Consider the following 26,825-nt stretch of genomic DNA (forward strand, 5'->3'; position numbering starts at 1 on the left):
CGATGCATTCGCCGCATCCTCCCGCACCCATGCTACTGTCCTGCCCCTGTTGCTTCCTACCACTACAAATTTTTTTGCCCTCGCCCCGCGCTTATGCGCGGGACGAGGGGATGGGCTTCTTTTACTTGTCTCTTAATTGTATTTATTTATTTATTTATTTTTAATAAATTAATTCAAAAAAATCAAACCCCCCTCCCCGATGGTTTCCCACCCCTCCCCTTCTCCTCTCTCTCTCCTTTTCTTTCTCCCTCTCTTCTTTTTCTTCTCTCTCCCCGACCCCTCCCTCTCTCTCCCCTCTCTCCCTACTTCTTCTTCTTCTACTTCTTCCTCTTCTCTCCCCTCCCTCTCCTCCCCCTGCAATCCTCCTTGCCCTCCTCCTCCTCTCCTTCCCTTCTTCTTCTCCCTCCCTTCTTCTTCTTCTCTCCCCTCCCTCTCCTCCTCCTACAATCCTGCTTGCCCTCCTCCTCCTCTCCTTCCCTTCTTCTTCTCCCTCCCTTCTTCTTCTTCTCTCCCCTCCCTCTCCTCCTCCTGCAATCCTCCTTGCCCTCCTCCTCCTCTCCTTCCCTTCTTCTTCTCCCTCCCTTCCACCTCTTCTTCCCCTCTCTTCCCCTCCTCCTCCTTCTCTTCCCTTCCTCCTCTCCTTCCTCCCTCTGCTCCTGGACCCCCCCGCCCCACTCGAGTCCTCCTAGGCCGCCGCCTCCCGACTGCGTTGCCCACCCCGATGCCTCCCAACCACCTTGCCCGACCGCCCTTCATCCGCCGCCACCTGCATCCCTTACCACCCTCCCTCCATCCCACCGACCCCTTCCCTCCCTACCCCTTACCCTCCCTCTCCCACCACCCTCCTATCCCATCCCATCCTCTTGCCTGCCAGCCGTCCCCCCCTACCCAACCCCCATTGTCCACCCCCCTTTTCCCCCCTACCCTTTTCCCTGTCCCCCCCCTGCCCAACCCACCTGTCCATTCCCCTGGCCCTTCCCCCCTACCCTACCCATTGCCCATTTCCCTTTGACCCCTACCCAACCTCCTTGCCCGCCCAAAATCCCACCCCTCCTTTATTTTATTTTTTTAAAACCCTCTTAGCCCTCGTTCTTCCGCTGACAATCGTCGGCAACCTCTGCCACCCCGTTGACGCCCTTTCCTCCATTTCCATGCTTCACCGAGTCTGCACCACCACATCATCACCCCACCCTGTTTGTCGATGTTTGTGCGGGTATTCGCGCGCGTCGCAGGTGCACTCGTGTCGAAATCCGGGAGTTGTCCATACGTGTTCATGCGCGAGGACGCGCATCTCGACTTGTCCGTGCGATGGTGCGTGCCGTCCAAGTACAAGCCGCTATTCATACGCAGCTGCTGTCGGGTACCTCACTGTCCCACCTTTAATAAACAGAAAACCCGAAAAATTTATTTAAAACACATAAATTCTATAAAAATTCATTTAAATTCAAAAATTAAAAAAATCCCAAAAAATTCCAACAATTTTCGTGCATGATTTTGCCTTAATGTGAACCTATTTAAAAATTTTAAAAATCCTTGTGGGCAATTAAATATTTGGAACAATCCATTTAAATGCTTTAAAAATTGCGATAATTTGCCAAAAATTGATGTTTAAATTTTTTTAAAAAAATAATATTTTTTATTTTTGGGATTGCTATTTGGGTTTTTTTTACAAATTACCAATTGCCACACAAAAAACAAAACAAAACAAAGAAAAAATAACAACAACAAAATCACTTCAAACCAAACAAAATAAACCAAAACCACAACACAAAAATACAAACAACCAAATTCAATTTAGGACAAACCAACATACATAAATTCAAACACATCACCAAAAATAAAAATCCAAATCCGCCTAAACTTTTAAAAAATCATTTTTTAAAAACCAAAACAAAACACAAACACACAAATAAATGGCCGAAAAATCATAACACATGACTCCTTAAGATGTTTTCTAATCCCAGTTCCCCAACATGCCTAATGCTATCCATAATACAAAATCTAGAAAGAAAGGAAAAGAACAAAAACAAACAAAACTCACATAAAACAAAAAAAAACAAAAGTATAAGCCTCACAGACACATCAATCGCTGATACATTCACTCAACATATAACATGTTGAATCCCGCTCTTTTGTTTTTGTGTATCATGGTATTCACATTTTGTTTTTTCCATCTGACAGGAGGTCAACTATTATTTAGTTGCCTACTGTGGTCATTCGTAGAGTTGTTTTCTAACTTGCCTAGACGAGGACTTGCACTTCAGACCTTGTGGGTGTCCACACACCGCCAGGTTCTTTCTTTTTCCCTCTCCCACATGCACCGTAACACACATGTAATTGTAATACAATCAACCTACCGTTGCACCCACCAAATAAATAGACTACACTTCATTAATTTTTAATTTAAAAGGAACCCGACTGTTAATTGTAAGAGGAACCCTACCATTGCATGAGCACATGGCACAATAACCCACATAATTTCCTAAAATAAATTCACAGTGCATGTGTACACGTGCTATAGACACAATATATTTGTAATTAAAATGAACCCCCACCGTCACGCATGCATGCGCTTTGCGCCACATATCACGTAAGTTGTAACAATGAATTGCATTTTTAGAGGCCCCCAGTCAGTCAAGTCAGTCAAAGTAGGGGTTGGGATTACAGAATTGACTCACTATGTATTAATGGTTAATTAATAACGAACTGCAATCTAATTTGTACATGGTTAAAATGAATTCGATAGCGTTCACCCATGCACGCTCACTGCACCATAGGTTTACGCAATGCGTTTATGCGGATTGGGATTTCTTAGGTCCAAGATGTCGATCTTATTCATCTATCTTTATTCTGTTGGTCCAAGTCTTGGATTTTGTTTGAGTCTAGTCATTGTCTAGGATACGGTGTGTTTGAGTTTTTTTTTTTAAATTGATTGCTTGATTACGCGGGATCAAGGTGCCTGCTTGTCACATAGCATGAAGCTTTCAGTCACACAAGTGCGTAGGTCATGTCAAAAATTTTCTATAGGATGTGGATTGTTTGGGGAAGTCTAGTTCATCATCTGTCCTTTGTTTTAATATTCTTCTCAATGTTGATTTTTCTGGGTTTTGTAGGAAATTTTTTGTCTTTTTCCTTGGTTATGTGTGTGGTTTTTTTTTTGTTGTAGTCTGAATGGCATCTACCTCTATTCCTCCTATTGTCATCTAGCATGTGCCATTGCTGGTGCATGACTATGCTCTTCTCCTAGAGGCGGATTGCATTCGCCGTGCTGATCTTCATCATTTTGTGGCTTTGAAGTTTTTGCCAGTGGACAACACGATTTGCTACTCCTTCCTGGCATCCTACAAGAACCAGTCTAGCTTAGTTTATAACCGAGTTTATAACCGACGCTTTTGCTTATCCACAGCCAATATCAGTGATGCGTTGTGTTTGCCTCTTTCAACGTCTTTCCTCCTTAGTGGAAATCAATTATTGACAGCTAAGGAGATCCTTTCTCTCCTACAGAAAGAAACCTCTACTTACAAGGCTCGATTGGTTGCTAAGGGTTTTAGGCAGGTGCATGGTGTTGACTTTGATGAAGTCTTTTCTACTGTGGTCAAGATGACCACCCTATGCTTAGTCTTGGCCTTGATTGCACAGCTTGACCTTGACTTGTACCAAATGGATGTCAAGACAGCTTTTTTACATGGGGACTTGCATGATGAGATTTACATGGAGTAGCCTAAGGGCTTTGCTGACCCTGGTAGGGAACACCTATTATGCAAGCTAAAGAAGAGTCTATATGGCTTGAAGCAAGCACATAAGGAATGGTACCATAAGTTTGATGCATTCATGCAGTCACAGGGCTATAGCCACAGTGCTATAGATCCATGCTTGTACAGGCCAGTTTCTACAAGATAGGTTCATGTCAGGGAAGCCTGCTTCCAAATGTCTCTCCAAGGAGCTGTTCATTGCTTCTATTAGGATCCTAGAGGGAGCCAAGTTCAATTGGGCAGCATTCATGCTTGCAAAGATGGATCATCATTTTCAGAGAGTTTGGAAAGGTCAGGGCAGTAATGTCTCCTATGATGTTTTTCTTCAGAAGATTATCTCCCTTGCACCTCCTCCTGGTGGTGTCCTAGTTCCTAATCTTGCTCCTCTTCCGAAGCAGCCTCCACCTTCTATTCCAACTCCTCCTCCATTACATCCTAATTCTGATTCGGAGGATGAGCCCTAGCCAGATTCTCTCACAGGTAAAAGAATATGTACTGAAGGGCCCCTTAGTCATGTTTCTATTTCAGCTTCTGATTCTCCTGCACAGGAATCCATTCCTCCTGTTTCTACGAGTTCCCTTCCTTCATTCTTGTCATGTCCTAATCTATTTTCCGCACAAAGGGATGGGCAATTGGATAAATAGATCCCTGCTTCCTTACAAACAATGTTAGCTAGACCTTTGCTTCCTTAGCTAGTTTCTAGTGTCCAGGCTACATTGGAGACTTCACTGACAACTTGTCTTCAGTCTATTTACATAGGAGTGTATACTTCCTTGCATGACAAAGTGGATTCCCTGACTAGTCAATTGAGTAAGGCTTTGGAGGATCTAGCATCTAAGAAAGCCACCCTCACGGATATTCACAAATAAATGATTGAAGCTACTACCTTGATGGATTCCCAAACGGCCACCATTTAGAAGTTAGAAGTTAGAAGCTCAAGTAGTTACCTAGAAGCAGAAAATGCGTCTTTGACCAAAGAGAAGAATTTTTCCCTTGAGGAGATGATTGACTTAGCCAGTAGGCTGGTTACTTGTGAGGGTCAGCTACAGTCTTCTCAGGAAGTTGTTGAGTCACAGAAGAAGATGATTGCAGAGCTTAATCAAAAGATTGTTACTCTTTCTGTTCCTCCACCTCCTGTGGTTTCTTCTACAATATCTTCCAACAAGGAGCTTGACCAATTACAACAGAAGGTGAAGTTGTGTAATGGTTTTTTTGCTAAGGTAGAACACCTTCGACAACATATGAATTGTGTGCAGGATGATTTTACTAGTTATGCTGAGCTGGTATCACCCCCACCATCTTTCTGGATCAAGTATAATCAGTAGCGTTTTGCCTTGTATATCTCTTTGAGCAATGTGGATTTAGAACCTCCAGAGGATGGGTGGTAGAATTTGTGGTCTATAGATTTGCTGAAGTCTGTGTTTGACAGATTTGTTGATGATCTGATTTCGCATGAAGTACAGTTGTTGTCTTTCATGTATCTTACGAGGCATTTGCAGATTCTTGATGAGGAAGATTTGAATTTGTATGTGGGAGATGTCATTTTACAGACTGTGATGTATGTACATTCAGTGGAGCTTCTTTTAGCTGAAGGGTTAAAAACTTATCATGAGCGGACATCTTAGTGTAGAGAACATGCTTGGCATCTACCTTTGGAGAATGTTGCTTTGGAACCTCGTCGTCTCAGGGGTGTATTCCACAAATCTGATATCCAACCTTTGCAAACTCAACTGTTGCATCATATTTCTGATCATCCATTATTCAATGATTCTTTTTTCCAAGATCTTCCTTATCGTTGTTCTTTTTATCCATTAGATCCCATTGATAATTTGTCTTATTCTCTTTTGTCCTATCATTTTCCGTTATATATTTCCCTCCTCACTTCCAACCCTGACACTATTCCTCTGTTGTCTTTTACTCCTTCTAACTCCCCTCACATTCCTGTTTTTACTTTTTGTCCTTTCATTGTCGATCCGACATTATTGCCTACCCCTTCTGAACCTCCTCCTGTAGTTCCTCATGTTCCTTTTGTTTTCTCAGTAGATTCCCTTCATGAGTTTTTGCTGAATTTTCCATCTCTTCCATCTTCCTTATCTCTTCATTTCCCTTCTTTTTATGATCTATCCTATCCTCCTTTACAATGCTCTCCTCTTATTCCATTCCCCTCTCCTTTCGATTACATTAGCCTTCCTCCTCAATCAGTGATGGATACACCAGGGTATGATAGTGACATACTTCATCGAAGACAATGGACACTGCATGATTCTTGTCAAGATTGTGGGAGAGAAGGAAGGAGTCTCACTTGTAGCTTTCTTTCTTGCACAATGGGGGAATACACACAGAGGTGGAGGCTGAAAACAGTTTTCCTCTTCTTAGTTGTGTAAGCCAAAAGAACTCTCATACAAAGAAATAGAAGAACCCTATATATGGGTCTCAAACCAAACTCAACTAACTAAGGTGGCATACTAACTGAGCCACGAACTAGAGTAGATAAGGATAGCTATCATGTAGCTATTATTCATGGGCGGTGTACCAACGCATCCAACTGACAAGTCGGTGACATAAATGCACAACGGTCACCCTGGCATATCACGAGTGGAGCTCGATATCTCAACACTCCCCCTCGAGCTCAATCCCAATTCCTGCACACCAAGCAGGTCTCTGAACTTGCGCAGCTTCTCTGCGCCCAATGCCTTCGTAAATATGTCAGCTACCTAATCCTCTATGCTGACATAAACTAGATCAATAAGACCTAGTAAAACCCTCTCCCGCACATAGTGATAATGCACATCAATGTGCTTTGTTCTAGCATGATAGACTGGGTTATTTGCCAAGTGTATACTACTCATGTTGTCACAATAAATGACAACTGGCCCATCTGTAGGCTGATGCATATCATAAAGTAGCTTATGCAACCAAGCTATCTCACATGCAGCCATTGCTGCACCCCTGTACTCGGCCTCTGTGCTCGATAAGGCAACTGTAGGCTGTTTCTTGCTGCTCCAAGTGACTGCAGCACTCCCAAAAGAGAACACATATCCACTGATAGATCGTCTATCAGAAATACTACCAGCCCAATCAGCATCAGTGTATCCATGCAGCTGTATTTGAACCCCTAGTCTCATAAAATAGTCCATACTGCAATGTGGACTTCACATACCTGAGTATGCGTCTACCCGCATCCAAATGCGGTTTCCTTGGAGCGTGCATAAACTGACTTACCAATCCAACAACATAGCTCAAATCTGGCCTGGTAATAGTCATATAAATCAAACTTCCTACTATGAGTCTGTACATAGTAGGGTCTTCCAGAAGCTCACCTGCATTTATGCTCAGCTTCACATTCTGCTCCAAAGGAACTGAAATAGGCTTACAGCCTGTCATCCCATATTTGGACAGCATGTCCAATCCATACTGCCTCTGCAAGAGCTGTATCCCACTTGGTGATCTAATCACCTCAATGCCCAAGAAATAACGCAGCTCTCCCAAATCCTTCATCTCAAACTTCTGCTTCAATAGCATTTTCACATGAAGGATATCTTCATCACTGTCACCTATCATAATCAAATCATCAACATAAATGACAAGTAGCATAATACCTTTCTCTGTTTTTTCTCACATAAAGTGAGAAATCTGCCTTGGAAATCTGAAAGCCAATAGTGACAAGATACTGTCCTATCTTGTCAGACCATGCTCTAGGTGCTTGCTTCAAGCCATACAAGGCTCTCTTCAACCTGCAAACAAACTCAGGATGAACAGCATGCACATAACCTGGTGGCTGCTCCATATACACCTCTTCTTGCAAATCACCATGCAAGAAGGCATTCTTTACATCCATCTGATGTAAAGACCATCCCTTTGATGCAGCCATAGCAATGACTGCTCTTACGGTTGCCATCCTTGCAACCGGACTGAATGTTTCTTCATAGTCAATGCCATATGTTTGTGCATACCCCTTGACTACTAATCTTGCCTTGTATCTGTTCACAGAACCATCTGCATTGTGCTTCACCTTATAAACCCACTTATAGCCAATTGCATTCTTACCTTTAGGCAAAGGTACTAACTCCCATGTAGCATTTGCTTCCAAGGCATCCATGGCTTTCTCCCATTTTTCTTTTCCCATGGCTTGCTCAAAAGAAGTGGGTTCTAGTTCCTGTATCACTTTGACCATGTATGCATAGTGAATGGCTGTAAATCCATCATATTTCAGCCTATCCACAGGATACCTAGCTCTCGTAGACCTGCGCAAAGTAGGTTCACTCTCAGGTGCTCTCAAAACATCCCTGGTCTTCCTTACTCCAGGTGTAACAATAGAAGGAATACCCAACTCATCATCAATGCTCTGTTTTGAGCCACTGGATTCACCATCCACATAAGAGTGACCTGCATTCATATCAAACATGGGCTGATCTACCTTCTCTTTTCCTTTTCGTGAAACATGCATACCACTATCTGCATTGTTTTGAGGAGATTATCCTGATCTCAATCTGCTTGTCCATGGCGAAGAATATGAATCACTGCTAGAGGACACTCCAGGTCCACTAATATTTTGTGACTGCTGCTGTGAATTCTGTGCAGCATTACCATTTTGTGCATCTATATCATCAATCACATTTACTGGTTTAGACCAGCTACTCATCTCATCAAAAACAACATCTCTGCTCACTGTAAACTTACGAGTAGAAGGATTATAGCATCTATACCCTTTCTGTTGTGCAGAGAGTAACCAATAAAGATGCACTTCTCAGCTTTTGGATCCAACTTGGATCTCAACTCATCTGGCACATGTACATAGGCAATGCAACCAAAAATCTTCAAATGAGAAACATCTGGTTTCCTACCAATATACCTCTCCTCTGGAGTCATCCCATGTATTGGTGCAGTGGGAGTCCTGCTCATTATATAGACTGCTGTAGCAACTGCTTCAGCCCAGTAAAAATCTAGCAAGTCTTTTTCATTGAGCATGGCACGAGATACCTCTCCAATATGCTTGTTTTTCCTTTCTGCAATTTCATTTTGTTGTGGGGTATGACTGCATGAATATTGCTGCTTTATGCCATGCTCCTGCAGGAACCTTGCAAACTCATTTGAGAGGTACTCTCCCCCTCCATCTGACCTTAGGCATTTTATTTGCAGGCCTGTTTCTTTTTCAACCATAGCTTTAAGAGTTTTGAAATGCCCAAAAACTTCACTTTTCTTTTTCATAAAATACACCCAAACTTTTCTGCTATAGTCATCAATAAAAGTGACAAAATAATGACAGCTCCAAGAGATATAGCTTTAGTACTCCACACATCAGAGTGGATTAATTTCAATGGCTTCTTACTCTCTTGAACATGTCTAGGAAATGGTTTCCTTGCCTCTTTTCCAAATTGACAGGCTTCACATATCTTATGCATTTCTGCAACCTTGAATTTTGGCAATCCTGCAATAATATTTTGGGCCTGCATTGATTTAAGTCACTGTACATTAACATGACCAATGCGTTTATGCCAGATATCAATATCTACAACTACACCGGTCCCATGTGCAAACATTGCTGCACTCAATTCAGGCATGTCTGCATCCAACATAAACATTCTGCCCTTCTTCTTTCCTTTTGCTATCAAGCGACCTTTATTTTTCATATCCTCAACAAAGCATCCATGAGGATTAAATCTGACCTGCAAGCCCTGCTCAACCATTTGACCAACAGAAACCAGATTCTTGGTGATATTCGGGACATGAAATACATCGGACAGGTATTTCTTTTTCCCATCCTGCATAGACAAATGAATTTTTCCAATCTGCACAATAGGATGTGCACTATCATCACCAGTCTCCACAAATCCTGGTTTTTCCATTTTCCTTGCATCCTCCATCCATTCTGCATGACCTGTCATGTGGTTTGATGCACCTGAGTCAACATACCATACATCATTGCTTTCTTCTGCACTTGTCACAGAATTGTTCATGTGCTGCACCATAAACAAGTGCTCATTTCTGTCCTCACCCTGTCTACTAGAAGATGCATAATTCCCTTGTTGCAATTTCCCATTCATGATGTCATTCTGCTTTTTATAGCAGTCTTTAGTCATATGACCCATTTTACCACAGTAGTAGCATTCAACATTGATGTTTGCATTTTGACCTCTTTGCCATCCATCACGACCTCTTTGGCTCCCCCTGCCTCTAGAGTTACCAGTCCTCCTCCATAGGACTGGTTTTCTTGAGTTTGCTGCATATTCTGATTTCTACCACGGCCTCCAAATTGGCCTCCTCTACCTCTGCCTCTACCTCTTCCAGCATTTGAGTAGAAGACAACTTCTTTTAAGGTTCCTCCTGAAGAAGATGCACCACCATTTCTCTGCTCCTCAAAAATTAGAAGAGCAATCAACTCCTCAAAATCAGGAAATCTTTCACGAACTGAAATGGATGTCCGAAACTGTGCATAATCCTTTCTTAGACCATTCAAGATCACAGAAACTAAATCATCATCTTCCACTGGCGACCCAATGGAAGCAAGTGCATCTGCAATCTTCTTCACCTTCATGTGGTAGTCATTGATGCTCATACTTTCTCTTTGTATATTATGCAACTCTTGCTTGAGCTGCATTTTCCTGGCTTGCGTATTTGTGCTATACATTTTTGACAAAGTATCTCATGCCTCCTTTGGCGTACTTGCATCCTGAATATGCACAATTATAGAGTCTAAAATACTGATAGACAGCCAGTACATAACTTTCCTGGCTCTCTCATGCCATGCTTTGAATGCGTGCATTTGCTGTTGATTGGGAACATCAGGAAGAACTGGTTCTTCTTCATTTCCTGCAACAAATTCCCAATATCCTTTTCCCATAAGGAAATTTGTCATTCTAAACTTCCATGCTTGGAAGTTGTTCTTGTCAAGCTTTTCAGTGACAATCTGTGAAAGAGAATCAGACGCCATTACAGAACACTGAAAAAAAATTTGTCACTGCAAAGAACACAGCTTCAGCCTCATAAGGGCAAATCTGCAAAAGTGACGAAAGTGGTATTTGACCACACAGTCACTTCCTAGTGACGATTTTCCATCAACAGGCAACAAGGATGATTCTGTAACTCCCAATGTCTCTGCGCATAGGCATACAATGAAATTTCTACAGTAACTTTTCACCGACCTGTAGAATAGTGGTCGCATAGCATAAAACAGGGCCTTTTCCTGAGTGCGTGCAAAAAACTTTCGCCTCCAAAACAGGCCCCAAAATGGCCTCAAATCAAAAAAACAGGGGTGTCATGGGCTAAAGCTCTCTCCCGCAGCATATACTGCCCACTTGCTTCACCGCGAAGGGCGTCTCAACCTGAGACAATGCACTCTTACAATTTCTAGTTGTGCGGCCTGCAAAGATCTGCTCCCAAAACAGAAAATGAAAGCAACACTGCTCCTCTTACCAAAACACTGCGAGCTTGGCTTGCTTTCTTGAGCTCCTTACCACGAACAAGGCTCTGATACCATGTCAAGATTGTGGGAGAGAAGGAAGGAGTCTCACTTGTAGCTTTCTTGCTTGCACAATGGGGGAATACACACAGAGATGGAGGCTGAAAACAGTTTTCCTCTTCTTAGTTATGTAAGCCAAAAGAACTCTCATACAAAGAAATAGAAGAACCCTACATATGGGTCTCAAACCAAACTCAACTAACTAAGGTGGCATACTAACTGAGCCATGAACTAGAGTAGATAAGGATAGCTATCATGTAGCTATTATTCATGGGCGGTGTACCAACCGCATCTACAACTGACAAGTCGGTGACATAAATGCACAACGGTCACCCTAGCATATCACGAGTGGAGCTCGATATCTCAACAATTCTGTGACAGGACCGATGTTTAACTGGCCTTTCATTCCAGGGTCTTGGGATACCTATGCAGCATGTTCAAACTCTTACCTTCATTTTGCTTGGGTGCATGCTCATTCTGAGGATATCTCTGTACGTCTTGTAGCTCATTTTTGCTAGTACCTTGCTTTTATGCATCAGTAGTCTAATCTGAATACTCGCAAGTGTATCCCCCGTTTGATCATCAATCCGAATGTGGATGTGACTGCTGCTCAGATGGATATTCTATATTACTTCGCACATGCTTTCCCTACCAGGTTTCTTATTTTGCTGGAAAGGATGTGTTGTATACAGTTCCTCCAGAATGTGCCTTTGCATTTTGTAGATGAGAGTAAAACTCTGGAGCATCTCAAGTCTAGCATGTAGTTTAAGAAGAAGTGTCTGCATCCTACTTAGCAGTGGATTTCTTTTTGGATGTATCAGTTCTTTTTCTTTAATGAAAATCTTTTTCTGTGCTCTCCATTTTTTGGGGGCATGTGCCATTCAGTTTACATGGTATTGTGTTTGTGTGAGTTGTATATGTGGTATGTATATATTATTTATCTTTGTTGGATGGAGTTGAAGTTGAAGATGGATTGATGAAGGACAAGTTGGACTACAAGCTAGCAGAAGATGATGCTGATTCAAAGAAAACTCTTATATCCTTTATGACTTTGTGATTGCTAACAATTTTTAAAAATCGGAATAATATCCAAAAGGATGTTTTCCTTTCGTTGTAGTATTTTCTAGAGATACAGGTGATAAGTTGGGGTCGTGGTGTAGTGATTGTTGAAGATACTAAGGAAGATTAAATTGAGCTCTTTACTGAACTTACATTCTTCTTTTCCTTAGGTCACGAGGATGCTTCCTTTCTAAGTGTGGGGATACGTTGAGAGTGGAAAAGACTAAATTTTTGACTGATTTTTGTTGTTTTTGAGGTCTGAATGGTTGATTTTTTATGGATTTAGAGTGATGTATGGTTGTTAATGAAAGTGTTTGAGAGTGCTTTGGATGATATTGACTATTTTTTGGAATTTCATTATGATTTTTAGTAGAAATATGAAGCTTTGTGATGTTCTGATAGGTTCTCTTGAGGTTCTGATTGGTTCTAATACCTTTTGTATAGCTTTCGTTTTGTTCTTATTTTCTTCTATATGAAGCATGGATTGATAATTGATGAAGGTTGAAATCTTGTGAAAGTTTATTGAATAGTTTTTTATAGTTTGGAATGTTTTGCGTATGAGTTATGAGGATTTATTGTTCTCTGATGACCTTTTGTAACCCTCTGTAAATCCTCTGTAGAGCCTTTGTCTCTGCTCTGTTTCTGTTCTGTTCTGTTCTATAGATCTTCTGTAAGTGTTCAGAATGTATGTATGACTTTGAAAAAGTTTTCTAACTTTTGGAAAGGATGAATCTAAGTTCAAAAGAGCTAAAACAAATGGAAGAAGCAGCTACTGAAGACTGAAGAGCAGACTGGAGTGACAGAGACAGGAGCGAGATATGAAGGGTTATTGTAGTGGCTCTTTTGCCTCTTCGACACAGACATACTTCTTGGGAGGTGCATCCATGACCTAAGAGGGTTTGTTGAGAGTCATTATTGATTATTGTAGTGAGGAGATGATGTATTATTGAAAGAGAGAGAGAGAGTTAGAGATAGCCAATTCTATCAAAACAATGTATCTTTCTATGAGAGATTGAGAGAGAAAACTATGAAGACATTGAAGATGAATACTATGTGATTGATGTCCATTCAAAAATGGTGTATTCTTTTATGTTAATTGTTCTGTTGATGGATTCTATGAAGAAATTGAAGATTATGGTTGATTCTATCAAATCCATGGGAGATATCTACTATGGTGCTGCGTGAAGATGTTGTTTTCCTTGTTTTGGTTCTCTAAAGAATGAAATAAAAGCTTGTTGATGTTATAAGATAGATTTTCTTGCAGTAGAATCCCCTTTTCCTTGGTGTCTCTCTTGGGGCTCCATCTGGTTATGAATTGAAAAGTGAAGACTACAAAGTATTGAGAAACACCATGTTGTAAAGTTAGCTCCTAGATTTTATGGACCTTTCAAAATCATTCACAAAATCAATGACAATGCCTTTAAACTAGAACTATCCCAACACTGGAAAATCCACAATACTTTTCATTTTAGTTTGTTACGACCTTTCAAAGGTTAATTACTTGTCCATCCCGTTTATGAAAATCCCCCTTTGTTAGAAGAAGAAACTGAAATCCTTGAACCTGAGACTATTCTAGATACCGACTTTATGACCACTAGAACCAACCGTAGATATTCTAGATATTTGGTGAAATTTAAAAATCATCATGTTGAAGAGGCCCAATGGATGCACGCTTGTGACCTAAGTGCTTAGCCCTCACTACTCGCTCCACATTGATCAGCTAATAGCAATTGAGGACAATTGCTATCACACCCCGGGGGTATGATGCATGGAGGCATATTCCACGGTGGATTCCATGAGGTTTTTTTGTGGATTCCGTAAAATTATATTTATTGCTGGGGCTCATACACAAGGTGGATTCCTTGTGTGAAAATTCGATGGGGAGGCATGTCCTTTTCGAGCGTCTCGTTAATTTAATGTGCAAGTGGGTGATTCCATAGCATGTGATTTCGCAAAATACATATTTAAATTAATGGACGTTTATGAGTTTAGAGTGTGTACTCGTGATGAATTAAAGTTAGGACTGAGTTCTAACCAATTTATTTATTTTGTAGCTGAAGATTGCTAGGTATTCACTTTTGTCGGTTTAATTTTATTATTTTCTAACAATTGTGAATGCTTCAGTTGATATATAGAGCAGGTGGCGCTGGGAAGCACTGGGCGATAGTGTGTATTCAAGTTATTTAGAAGAAATTATCATTTTTTTATGGGCACACATCTTAGGCATGGCGTCAATATTTATTTTGGCATGCTTATTTATTAAAACCCTTGACATATATTTATTATTTTGTATGTGCATCGGCACATGATTTAAATATTCATTGTTGGACATTGTATTTGGGCACAGCCCGACTCTTTGGGCATCCAACCGCTTTATTCTTTATTTGGACAAAAGCAAACACAAAAGCTAAAGCGTGCTAATTGTAAATTTGGGCTATTTTTTAGCTTGGAGATGAATAATATATTAAATACATGCTTTGTGGAGCGCTCACACAAGGCATGGTGGGAGATTGTACCCAATTAGTCTTTTTGCTTCATGTCATGTAAATTTTCTTTCTTGGTTTTTGAGAGAAAAGTAGATTTCTTTGTTCTTGGGGACCTTCTGACGCTCACTACGTACACATACAGCATCCGATTTGCACATCACGCTTACTCTCCAACTTAAAACTATTACATACTTCTCTCACAATGACCATGCAATAAGAAAGCTTAACAATTTGTGAGAATATAGTAGACACATTGCTTCATCATCTTCTCGTTGTAGTCCTTACTAAAAGTGGGAGTGGCTAGTCTCACAGTCCTCATGGTAGCTCTTTACACACTAAGCTCTTGATCCAATGCCCTTGAACCTCCTCCAAGCTTGAGTAGTGCATGTTGCAAGAAGAAGGAGGAGGAGGAGGAGGATACAATGGAGTGCTTCCACTTCTTGTCCATCACACCCCCCATCTCTCTCTCACGAATGTGCTTGTGTGCACACCCACACTCACAATATATTAATGGAGAACCAAGAACCAAGAAGCACATAGTGAAGAGAGCTTGAACTTACATATGGCGCACACTAGAATGAGTTCTTCCATTCACTTTTTGGATTTTATACATAAGATTAAAATGAGGGTTCCCACTCAAGGTTGGGCACCCTATCCACTTTTGTGGCTTCTTGCTTGGCCCCTCCTAATATTTTATGCATACTCCTTAGCTTAATATGGCCTCACTTATCTAAAGTGAATGGAATTGCCTATTCTACCATCTCATTAGGGGATTTTTGTGGTCTCAAAAGTGACTTTCGGGATGTAAAGAGAGAGTGCTCTAAAGCAATGAGAGTAAACCCTTCATAACTAAAAATTTAATTTTTAAAAATTAAAAATAATTTTAGAAAATATATAAAAATAATAATATTATAAATTTTAATTATATTTATTTATTTTCAATCTCCTGTAATTGTGATGATGATATCTTTAACATTTTTGGGCATAGGGTTCTTAGCTACTTTGCATTACTAACATATCTCAGATTGTATGACATTGAAAATTGAATCTAAATTCAAATCATAAAAAAGTTTTGCTTGTATTTTTTCCCTCATTTTCATTATTTCTCTCATCTCTTTGCTTGCTTTGTTTTAGCTCGTTCCTCTCTCTCCCTTTCTCTTTCGTATGGATATAAAAACGTGACCTTCAAGAAGGCATCCAAGCTCTCAAATCACATCCATATTGGTGTTTAATTCATTTCAAAATGATGGAAGATGGATTCCTATTATTATTAGAAAAGGTAGCTAGATCATCATGCAACAAGTAAGATGTGGGAAAAGACAAAGATATGTGAGTTCTATCATCTCTGCTTGGAAGGGAAGAATCAAAGATTTTAGACTTGGAGTAAATAAGACCAATGTAAAAGGGGTACTAGTACATGGAGCCCCAAGAGAGACACCAAGGAAAAGGGGATTCTACTGCAAAAAAATCTATCTTGTAACATCAACAATTTATCTCATTCTTTAGAAGACCAAAACAAGGAAAACAACAAATCTTCACACAGCAACATAGTAGATATCTCCCATGGATTTGATAGAATCAACCATAATCTTCAACATCTTCACAGAATCCATCAATAAAACAAGAAACACAAAGAAATACACCATTTTTAAATGGAAATCAATCACATAGTATTTATCTTCATTGTCTTCATAGCTATCAATCACATAGTATTTATCTTCATTGTCTTCATAGCTTTCTCTCTCAATCTCTCATAGAAAGATACATTGTTTTTTATAGAATTTGCTCTCTCTCTCTCTCTCTCTCTCTCTCTCTCTCTCTCTCTCTCTCTCTCTCTCTCTCTCTCTCTCTCTCAATAGTACATCATCTCCTCACTACAATACTCAAGAATGACACTTAATAATCCTTCTTAGGTCGTGGATGCACCTCCCAAGAGGTATGGGAGGTATGAAAGGGCACCAAAGCCACTACAGTGTCTCTTTTGTCACTGTCACTTCAGTCTTCTCTTCAATCTTCAGTAGCTACTTCTTCCATTTTTTTTAGTTCTTTTGAACTTAGATTCATCCTTTCCAAAAGTTAGAAAACTTTTCCAAATTCACACATACATTCTACAGAACAATTACAGAAGATCTACAAAACAAAACAGAACAGGAATAGAGCAGAGACAGAGGCTCTACAGAAGGTCTACAAAGGGTTATAGAAGGTCATCAGAGAACAGTAGATCCTCATAACTCATACTAAAACCATTCGAAACTACAAAAAACTATTCAATAAGCTTTCAAAAGACCTCAACCTTCATCAATCATCAATCCATGCTTCATAAAAAGAAAATCAGAACAAAACAGAAGCTATACAGAAGGCACCAAAACCAATTAGAACCTCAACAGAAACTATCAGAACATCATAGAGCTTCATATTTCCACTAAGAATCATCATGAGCTTCCCAAAAATAATCAATATAATCCAAAACACTCTCAAACACTTCCAAAAACAACCAAACATCACTCAAAATCCATCAAAAAGCAACCATTCAAACCTCAAAAACAACAAAATCAGTCAAAATTTCAGTCTTTTTTCACTCTCAACATATCCCCACACTTAGAAAGGAAGCGTCCTCGCGACCTAAGGAAAAGAAGAATGTAAGTTCAATAAAGAGCTCAATTCAATCTTCTTTAGTATCTTCAATAATCAGCCAAGCATGTATCTAGGAAAGAATACAACTAAAGGAAAACATCATTATGCATTAACACATCTTATAAACAATAAAAAGTCATGACAAATTTGTAAAGGATATAAGAGGTTCCTCAGCTTTGCATCATAGGCTTGCCATCCACCATCACCATCAGTGTCAATAGTCGAAAAGAGAGCTCTTGAACAAATTATTCAACCAACACGAACTCATCTCATAAAAATTAATACATCACAAACACAAAGCAACCATCTGAATGGCACCTCCAAAAAATATATCATTAAGAAGCGTAGAAGATACATTCAGGGGTATCAGTGAAGATGATCCCTCTTGAAAGCTTGATGATTACGAAAGTGATCCCTGGATAAAGAGTGCAATCATCGTCAGGCTTTTGATCACTTTGTTAAGGAAATGGGTTCCACGGTCCGATACTAATTCTTTTGGCAGACTGAATCGGCATATAATTTGCTCTAATAGGAAACTAGCAGTATCCTTTGCATCATTCTTCCTCGTTGCTCATGCTTTTAACCACTTTGTAAAATAGTCAGTCTCCACTATGATATATCTCTTCTATGTAGAAGACGATGGGGTAATAGGACCCACAAAGTCGATGCCCCACTTCTCAAATGGAAGTATAGCCATAATCGAAGTAAGTGGTCGCTTCATATTCTCCCTAATGTCATGTCGTTGACAAGTATCGCATCTCTTAACATACTCGAATGCATCTTGGAAAATGGACGCCTACCAATATCTGGCTCTTAAAGCTTTTTGGACAGCAGCAAAATGCCCTCCATAAGCGGTCGGAGTCATGGCACTCTTCCAAAATGAATAGAACCTTAGCAGGCATCACACATAGATATCATCAACCCCCTATCGATATAGTGTTCTTGTGATCAAGGAAATTTTCGAAGCTTGCTATCTAATTTTCCTCCTTTTTGATTTTGATAGACCAGCTCCAACCTCTCCTGTTGATAGGTAATGCGTGATAGCAGCATACCAAGATGGAATGGAGGCTGTATCAATTTTAAACATTTCCTCAATATCACTTCCTTCAACTAAAATCTTTTTTGGATCCCTGAAATCCACAAGGCATTCCACAATACCCTATAGATTTGGTGGCTTACTCCTAATCTCATAATCAAATTCCTGCAAAGTGATTTACTAGTTTGCTAAACAATCAGGCGGTTGTAGCTTGTTCATCAGCAATCTAAGCCCCTCCACCTTCGTATAGAAAACTACCTTCTCATAGAGGATGTAGTGCTTGAATTTCTTAGTCGCAAATACCATTAGAAGGCACAACTTCTCCATGTAGGTATAGTTGATTTTTGATATGCCCAACTTCCGACTAGCAAAGGCGATCAAATGATACCATTTTTTCTCCCAGATTTGGGATAAATAGCAACTAATACTATGCATGGTGGCTGCTGAAAATATGTAGAATGTTTCGCCCCTTTTAGGTGCTTTTAAAACTGGTGCTTTTACTAGCTCCTATTTCACATCATCAAAAGCTACCTTACAAGGGTCACTCCATTCAAATAGACAAGTAAAGGATAATAGGTTCATTAATAGCAGTGTTCTTTCTATCATGGCATTTATGAACCTCCAGTAGTATCCTATAGATGACAGAAAGCTATGTACTTCCTTTCAAGTGCATGGTGGACTCACGGTGACTATGACCTTGATCTTTTCAGGATCAGTCACGATCCCTATTGAATTGATCACATGGCCTAGTAATAGCCCATAAGGCATCCCAAAGATGCACTTCTATGGGTTAAGAGAGATGCAAAACTATCTACAGCGCTCAAAACACTTCCTTAAAATAATCAACTGCCTTTCTCTTACGGTGGTTTCCCCCAGGTCATCAATAAATACTTTCAACTCCTCTGGGGAGATGTCACCAAAGGTCTTGTATGCTATTCGTTCCCAAGAACCAGGTGCATTGTAGAAACCAAAGGCCATCACATGGTATGCAAAGGTATTGAAGGCAGTAATGAATGTTATTTTCAGCTTATCTTCTTCTGCAATTGCCATCTAGTTGTATCGCACAAAGCAATCCATAAACAAATATATTTCCCTACCCGCTAACTAGTCTAAAATTTGGTCAATAAAAGGCAACACGTAGTAGTCCTTAATTGTTTGCTTATTCAGCTCTCTAAAGTCTACACAAAGCCGATTTGATTATTTTTCTTCTTCTCGATAACAACAGGTGAACACCATTCAGTATGTTGAACAATGAAGATCAAACCAGCTTGTCACAATTTCTGTAACTCCTCAAACAACCCATCCCTCAATTCGAAAGGCATACGCCTTACTTTTTGACGCACATGACAACTACCTTGCTTTAGAGGAATGGTATGAACAGCCAGGGCTGGGAGGAATGCCTCTTGGCTCATAACTCTAGGAAAAAATATTGCGGAACTCTTGGATAAGGGACACATAATCCTTCCTTTCTTCCACACTGAGCATGGACCCTAATTTAATTGGCCATGGATCATTTGGCATGCCAAGATCCAACTCAATTACATCCACATCTCTTATTCGATCTTCAGGCTCTATTGGCTCATTTAGAGTTATTTGATAGATGTCCTCTATAGTGGAACCTTCTTTTGATTCATCGCTTGACGAAGTCTCATTGGTAGATACATCTTCCAAAGTCTCTAATTCCGTAGAGGATAAAGGAGCTCTCTCGCTTTGAGGAGAATCAGGGTAAGCATTGACTACCACACAATTCGCACCTCTACCAAAAATCAAACGACCAAGAAGTATATCAACTTGACAGTCAAATCACAAGATCCATGGCCTTCCTAACAATACTTGGTAGCTTGGTCGCCCTGCGAACCTAATAACCCTAAATTCCACAGTGCAATCCACATTAGCAACGGTCACAAGGACTTTGGTAAGACAACCTTCAAGTTATCTTAAACTCTCATCAGTCATTCGCAAAATTGTGAAGGCATCCTTTTGGATTGCTAGACCCAGTCTATCCATCAATTCTGAACTTGTGATGTTAACAAATGATCTTGTATCTACAATAGCATGATCCACTAGTATTCCACCAACGTAGGCTGCAACCCTTAGGCAATGTTTTTTAGCATGCTCCCGCCAATCATCTCCTACTTGTGCTATGCCCAAAGTTTCCATGATATACCCAATATGCAAGATCTTTTTAAATTCCTTGCGCACTCCTAGAGACAACTTAATCAACTGCAAGAGATTCATGTATGGTTTAAAGTCACAAAGAGAGCTTGCCAAATCTAATTCGTGATAATTCGCTAGAGCTCTCTTCTCTCACCAAACCATTCTCTCTTTTGGTCTTTGAATTGGTTTTGGTATTTCCTTCTTAGCTTTTGCCTTTCTCCTTGGTAATTCTTTATCCTTCTTGGCGTCAGCTTTACTCCCTATAGGTTTTAAAGGTCCCCCTTCCATGTCGGGGTTAAGGACTTGCGTCCTTTTGCCATCTTGCTTAGGGTTTCCGTCGATAGGTTTTACATTATCTTTGTCACCTTCTCTACCCTTTTGACCTCTTGTAATGGCCTGCAAATTATTAGAAGCTTCAGTGCCATTAACCTGTACAGCCTCAATGCGGCTAAATCCACTACCAATGGGCAGCTCCTCTACAATAGCCTTACCTCTTTGAAGTATTTCTTTCGGTCCATCATCTCGCTGAAGATTGTTTCCTTGCACACGATGGCTAACAAGACCTAGCTATCTACTACCTTGGTGGGAGAGAGCTAATGTTACTCCAACAGGTGGTAGCTCAATGGCCAAACTTCCCACAAATACCACATTTGACATTTGGACAATTTCTGGGGTAGTGCTTGGCTGCCACACCATTTACAACTAAATCTTGAGGGTGCACCCTCTTCAAGGCATCTACTTCCTATCAGATTCTGTTGTTTTTTAAGGAAATTGACATCAACAACTATTTGCCAATATTGTTTAGAAATCATGTTAGTGTAGTGCTTCATCATAAATCAATAGTGGTTATGGTTCCAGCTTCCAGGCTGTGGTACCATATGGCAAATCTTCCTTTGAGAGTCATGTTAAAGAACATCATCAAATGTCCTTCATCTTGAATACAACAATTAAACATCAACTTCTACAATATGTTAATGTGCAGTTTCACATCTTCTTCCGCTGACCCATTAAAGATGGGTAGGGGGAAACCTAAAGCTGGAAAATCCGCCATTCCAGCAGTGCAATAGGTTGTGCCGCCATGGTAACAACCAGATTTGCTACAGGGGTTTGAACAACCGACACTATAGCTCCACTCGAAGTGGAGGGACTGATTGGAGGGGGGAAGAACTAGAGCTTCCTCTTCTTAATGGATTGTGTGCCGGCTAGGGTTATTAAAAACCCAGCCCTTGCAAAGATATTGGACCACTCCTTTGCAGAGAGTATCTTCTGTTTACCTCAGCCCGCCCTCTAGCTCGTTCAGCCCTTTCTTGCTTTTGGAGCTCCGCTTGACGAACTTGTGAGTCTAGCTCACTTATTTCAGGCATACATTAGACAATAGGTCCCAATCGACCAAGGCATGGAAATCGCCACTTGTACGCAACTCCCAACAAATGCACCATGTGTCAAGACCTAAAACAGGCCCGACACTGGCTATAGGCACTAGCTAGGCCTCTCTAACACTCAAAAGACAACCCCACACGACCTCCGGGCCAAGAGTGTCTAAGGGCATGCTGCCATAATCACTCCTATAGATAACACATTTGTAGTAGAACGTAGTTTAATGATTGCCCTTCCTTACTACTCAAAGGGAGATCCCATACATCTTGGTATAATACACCAACGCAATACAAACAGAGAGGAGGCACCCCTCTGGTTGAATGTCGTGGCCCCATTGCAGCTCTCCTACATCGAGAGGATTGGCCCCTCGATGCGCTGCTCTAACATAAAGCACATACAAACAGTCTCTACTCTTATATATTTTGAGCAATTCAGGAAATTTGATATTTCCTTACTAAGTTTGCCTCAAGAAACTATTCATCTACCCTACAACTCGGGTTTCCTTACACACTCCACATAGGTCAACATTTGGCAAACAATTGCAATGCGTTTGGGTTTGATACCATGTCATGCTCAATGAAAGTGTGGATGACCATTATGCTCAAACATTTTATCATTAGAAACCAACTAGGTGAAGTGCAAAAACAACCCTTCAATGATTTCCCAACTAATTATACGTGTTGCGTTGATAGAGACTAGCACTGAATTTCTTCGTGCTACTAGTTTCCTTAATTCAAACAATAATATGTCCTATATGTTGTGCATAGACAAATAGATTAGAATTTGAATCATTTTCAACAACTAACCATTTCACAAACCCTCTTTCTCCCTACCAGTTAGGTTTTGCTTTCGTTGGGTAGGTGTATGGTTCATTTTCATGTAATTTTTCATATAAAAATCCATAAAAACATACTATAACATCAAAACAAGGCTTGACTGAGGCTTGGTCAACTAAGGCTTGATCCTCATGCTCCAACCTCGTTATACACTCACAAACATCAAATGTATTTTTTCCTAATTTTTTAAGTGAAAAACTAATTTTTTCCTTATTTTCTCTATTTTTCCTTATTTATTTCTTTATAAAAATGAGATATTTCTCACTAATCAAGGACACTCAGCATTATTTTCATATCCATTTATGTCCCATATAATCCCAAAACACTCGACCAAACCCCCAAATTCCATTATTTCCATAAAAATCGCAACTTGCAGGTTTTGCGTGTTTTGCAAAAAATTATTATATCATTGTGTTTTCTGGTTTTATTTAATATTTTAGAGAGAATGCAACATGGGAAATCAAGAATAATCAAAATCAAGCACTTTCTTCAACCATTTTTCCTAAAATAAAAGAACCGCTCACTTATGCATAGGAATCACAATTCTGAGGCTCGTATCTCGTAGATGAGGGGCCGCTAATGCTTCTTCTTTGCCATTAACGCACTCTCTCAGCCCAATCTATGTCCTCCATTGCTCCAGCATCATCATTTGCAATGGATTCTTCATCACAACCCTCCCCCTTCTCTCTTGAATTGATGCATATGAACAGTCGCTAAGAGGAGAGAGGGAGAAAGACCGGAGTTTCAAAATTCTGAATACTCCATGAAAATCAAAAAAGTTACACACATCTCCTTCCTCTCTCTCGTCTAATCAAGAATCTCTCTCTCCCTCTCCGATGTGAATCGGAAAGGCATTGGGCGATTTGGAAGGGGCGCAAATTTTTTTTTGCGCCCCCTCCTGTTCATTTTAGTTGATTTCAAGGCTTTTATTAAGCCTAAGGTTATAAACTTCAAAATAACTAGTTCAACTTTTTCGTGTTCACACTATCACTAAGTAGATATTTTGGTTTTGAGCAGGCAAACGAACTCGGATTCGAGATTCGGCTGGACAATTGACTTCACAACATCAAAATCCATCAAGTTGGCCTTTGTTGCACACTTTTCGGCTCCCGAATCCAGTAGTTGCTTTATAATGCCAAACCTCTGATCAATGAACCAAGACTTGCATTGGATTCCTAATGTTGAAATGCATCTAGGTAAACTCCAACTCAGTTACCTGCCATTGTTTGATTTTTCATGAAAATTTGATCTTTAGCACTTCCCGTGCACTTCTTGCTCCAAAAACGACCTCAAATGCTTCAAGCATAGCTCATAAGCGGCTCCTAAAATCGAGCTCTCACCACAGTATCATAAAATGCACAATCATAGGCAAAGGAAAAGTATAGGATAATGCCAAATCTTCTAATTATCACACTATTCCTAAGTTCGCTATTAAGATTAAAGAGATAAATATCTTGGAGTGTTCAAGTGATTACATACTTGATGCTTGTCAGTTCATTCTATTCAATTGATGACATTCAATCCACTTACTTTTAGTGTTAGCTTCTTCATTCACATACTTTCTTCCATGTCATCCTACATAGTCATTTGTTTTTATACATTCGAACCATTATGAGTTTTGTTAGACTAGATGATAATCATATATGTGATATTATTGGTGCACATATTGGATGTTGTATGCGTATATAGTGAATGTCAAAAGGTCCCCAACAACAAAGAACTCTACAAACCTTCATAATTTCAAGTAAAAAGCAAAAGTAAATTTGCACGACATGAGATAAAAAGACAAATTGGGTGCAATCTCCTCCCATGCCTTGTGTGAGCGCTTCACAAGGCATGTATTTATAGAGTTATTTATTGTCAAGCCCAAAAATAGCCCACTTTACAAATAGCATGCCTTTGCTTTTGTGTTTGCTTTTGCCCAAATATAAAGTAAGGCGTTTGGGCATCCAAAAGTCGGGACCGTGCCCAAATACAAATATCAAATAATGAAATATTTAACCGAGCGCCTATGCACATACAAGATAATAAATGTTTTGTCAAGCGCTTTAATAAATAAGCGCACTTAAATAAATATCGGCACCACCCCTTTAGTGATAAGGCATGCCCCATCAAAAATAGTAATTCTTCCAGGCATTTAGATTCACGCCATCGCCCGATGCTACCCAACGCCACTGCCGCCTGCTGTACACATCAACTAAAGCATTCACAATTGTTAAAAAATAATTAGATAAAACCCAAAAAAAGTGAATGTCTAGCAGTCTTCCGCTACAAAATAATTAAATAGGTTGAAACTATGTCCTAACCTTAATTTAATTAGAGTGCGCACTCTAAACTCCTAAACGTCCATTAATTTAATATGTATTTTACAAAATCACCCATGTGCACATTAAATTAATCTGACACCCGAAAAGGACAAACATCCCCATCAACTTGTCACACAAGGAATCCACCTTGTGTACGAGCCCCGACAATAAATAGTTTTACAAAATCCACCGTGGAATATGCCTCGTGGCATCAATTATTAGCATAGGTGATGTGAGACTACGATTTGATACTAGTGATCCATTTGTGCTACATGATGGAAATCATGTCCCGAATTTGACTAAAGGCCTTATCTCAATTGATAGATGGATAATGATAGGTATCATTTATTTGTTGCGATTCTGTATGGAAGATTACACATGGCAATATCATTTTTGCTAGAGGTGCCAAGAGTGGTAGCATGTATCCCTTGCTTTTATCTAGATATGTTGATTATATTTTGGCCATGACTAATCTTTCACATGTATCTCTTTTTCATCATAGTCTTGAACATATATCCCTTAGAGGAATAAAAGTCATGACTCATTTGCAGTATTTATTGCCTCTTGACTACTCATGTTTTGATTCATGTGAGCATTGTTTATATGCTAGGTAGACTTGTAACTTGCATAAAAATTCTAATTCCAGTGGGTGAGCCATTGGCTCTTTGCATTCAAATATTTGTTGCCTCATGCCATGTTAAACATTAGGTGGTGCAGAGTATTTTGTTACCTTTGTTAATGATTATTTGCTTAAGATTTGGATCTATCTTATAAAGCAAAATTCCAAAGTTTTACCTATGTGTTTTACCTATGTTCCAGTGTTTTCTTGCTATGGTTAAGTAATGACATGCATATAACCTAACAATGCAGGTGAATATATCTCTAAGATATTTGAACAATTTTGTGATAAGAAAGGTATTAAGTAGCAATTGAGCACCCCTTAAACCCCACATAGAATGGTATTGTAGAGTGCATGAATAGGACTATTCAAGAAAGAGTCCACAATATACTTTGTCAAGGTAGGCTCACCACAGTACTTTTGGGCTGAGGTAGTTACTATTGCAATTCATTTAATTAATAGATCCCTTTATACTAATCTTGCTAATAGAGTTGTAGAGGAGGTATGTTGTAGAAAACCTCCTTGTAAGGCTTTCTACCATATTCCCAAAGACAAATGCAACAAGTTGGATCTATAGTCTACCAAAAACAACTTTCTTGGATATGGTGATGCATGTGAGATGGACTATCATGAGAGACAAATTTAAAGGTGTATTTTTTGGTATTTTGGACATTTTTAGGTAGATCCTAAGGCATTTATGAAGGTATTTGTGAGCAAAAATGAAGATTTTAGGCTCGAAACCGGTTCATGGTGCAAAGCAAGCAAGGTGCAAGAGATAGAGCATTTTAAAGTTTGAGATGTAGCAAAGCACAAACTCAAGTCTACAAATAATGAAGAAGCATCCACCTATCACTTGGAAATTAATTCCATGCAGTCAGGGTAGAATTTGAGGTTGTACGACCTTAATCTATGGAAAAGTATGGTCCTAGCAACCTATGAGGCCAAAGATTGGCCAATATTTGAAGAGATGTGGACCAATTTCAATGAAACATGGGCCAAGGCTGAAGGGTGAAATAATTGTACAAGGAGAGAGAAAAGCATGCAGAAAAGAGAGCGCCATGTTTCCTTGCTTTCTAATGATTCCTATACACAAGATATTCACCA

The sequence above is a fragment of the Lygodium microphyllum genome, chromosome 29, assembly GCF_053477565.2.
Source record: "Lygodium microphyllum isolate KBCC chromosome 29, Lygodium_microphyllum_v1.1.10, whole genome shotgun sequence".
NCBI lineage: Eukaryota > Viridiplantae > Streptophyta > Polypodiopsida > Schizaeales > Lygodiaceae > Lygodium > Lygodium microphyllum.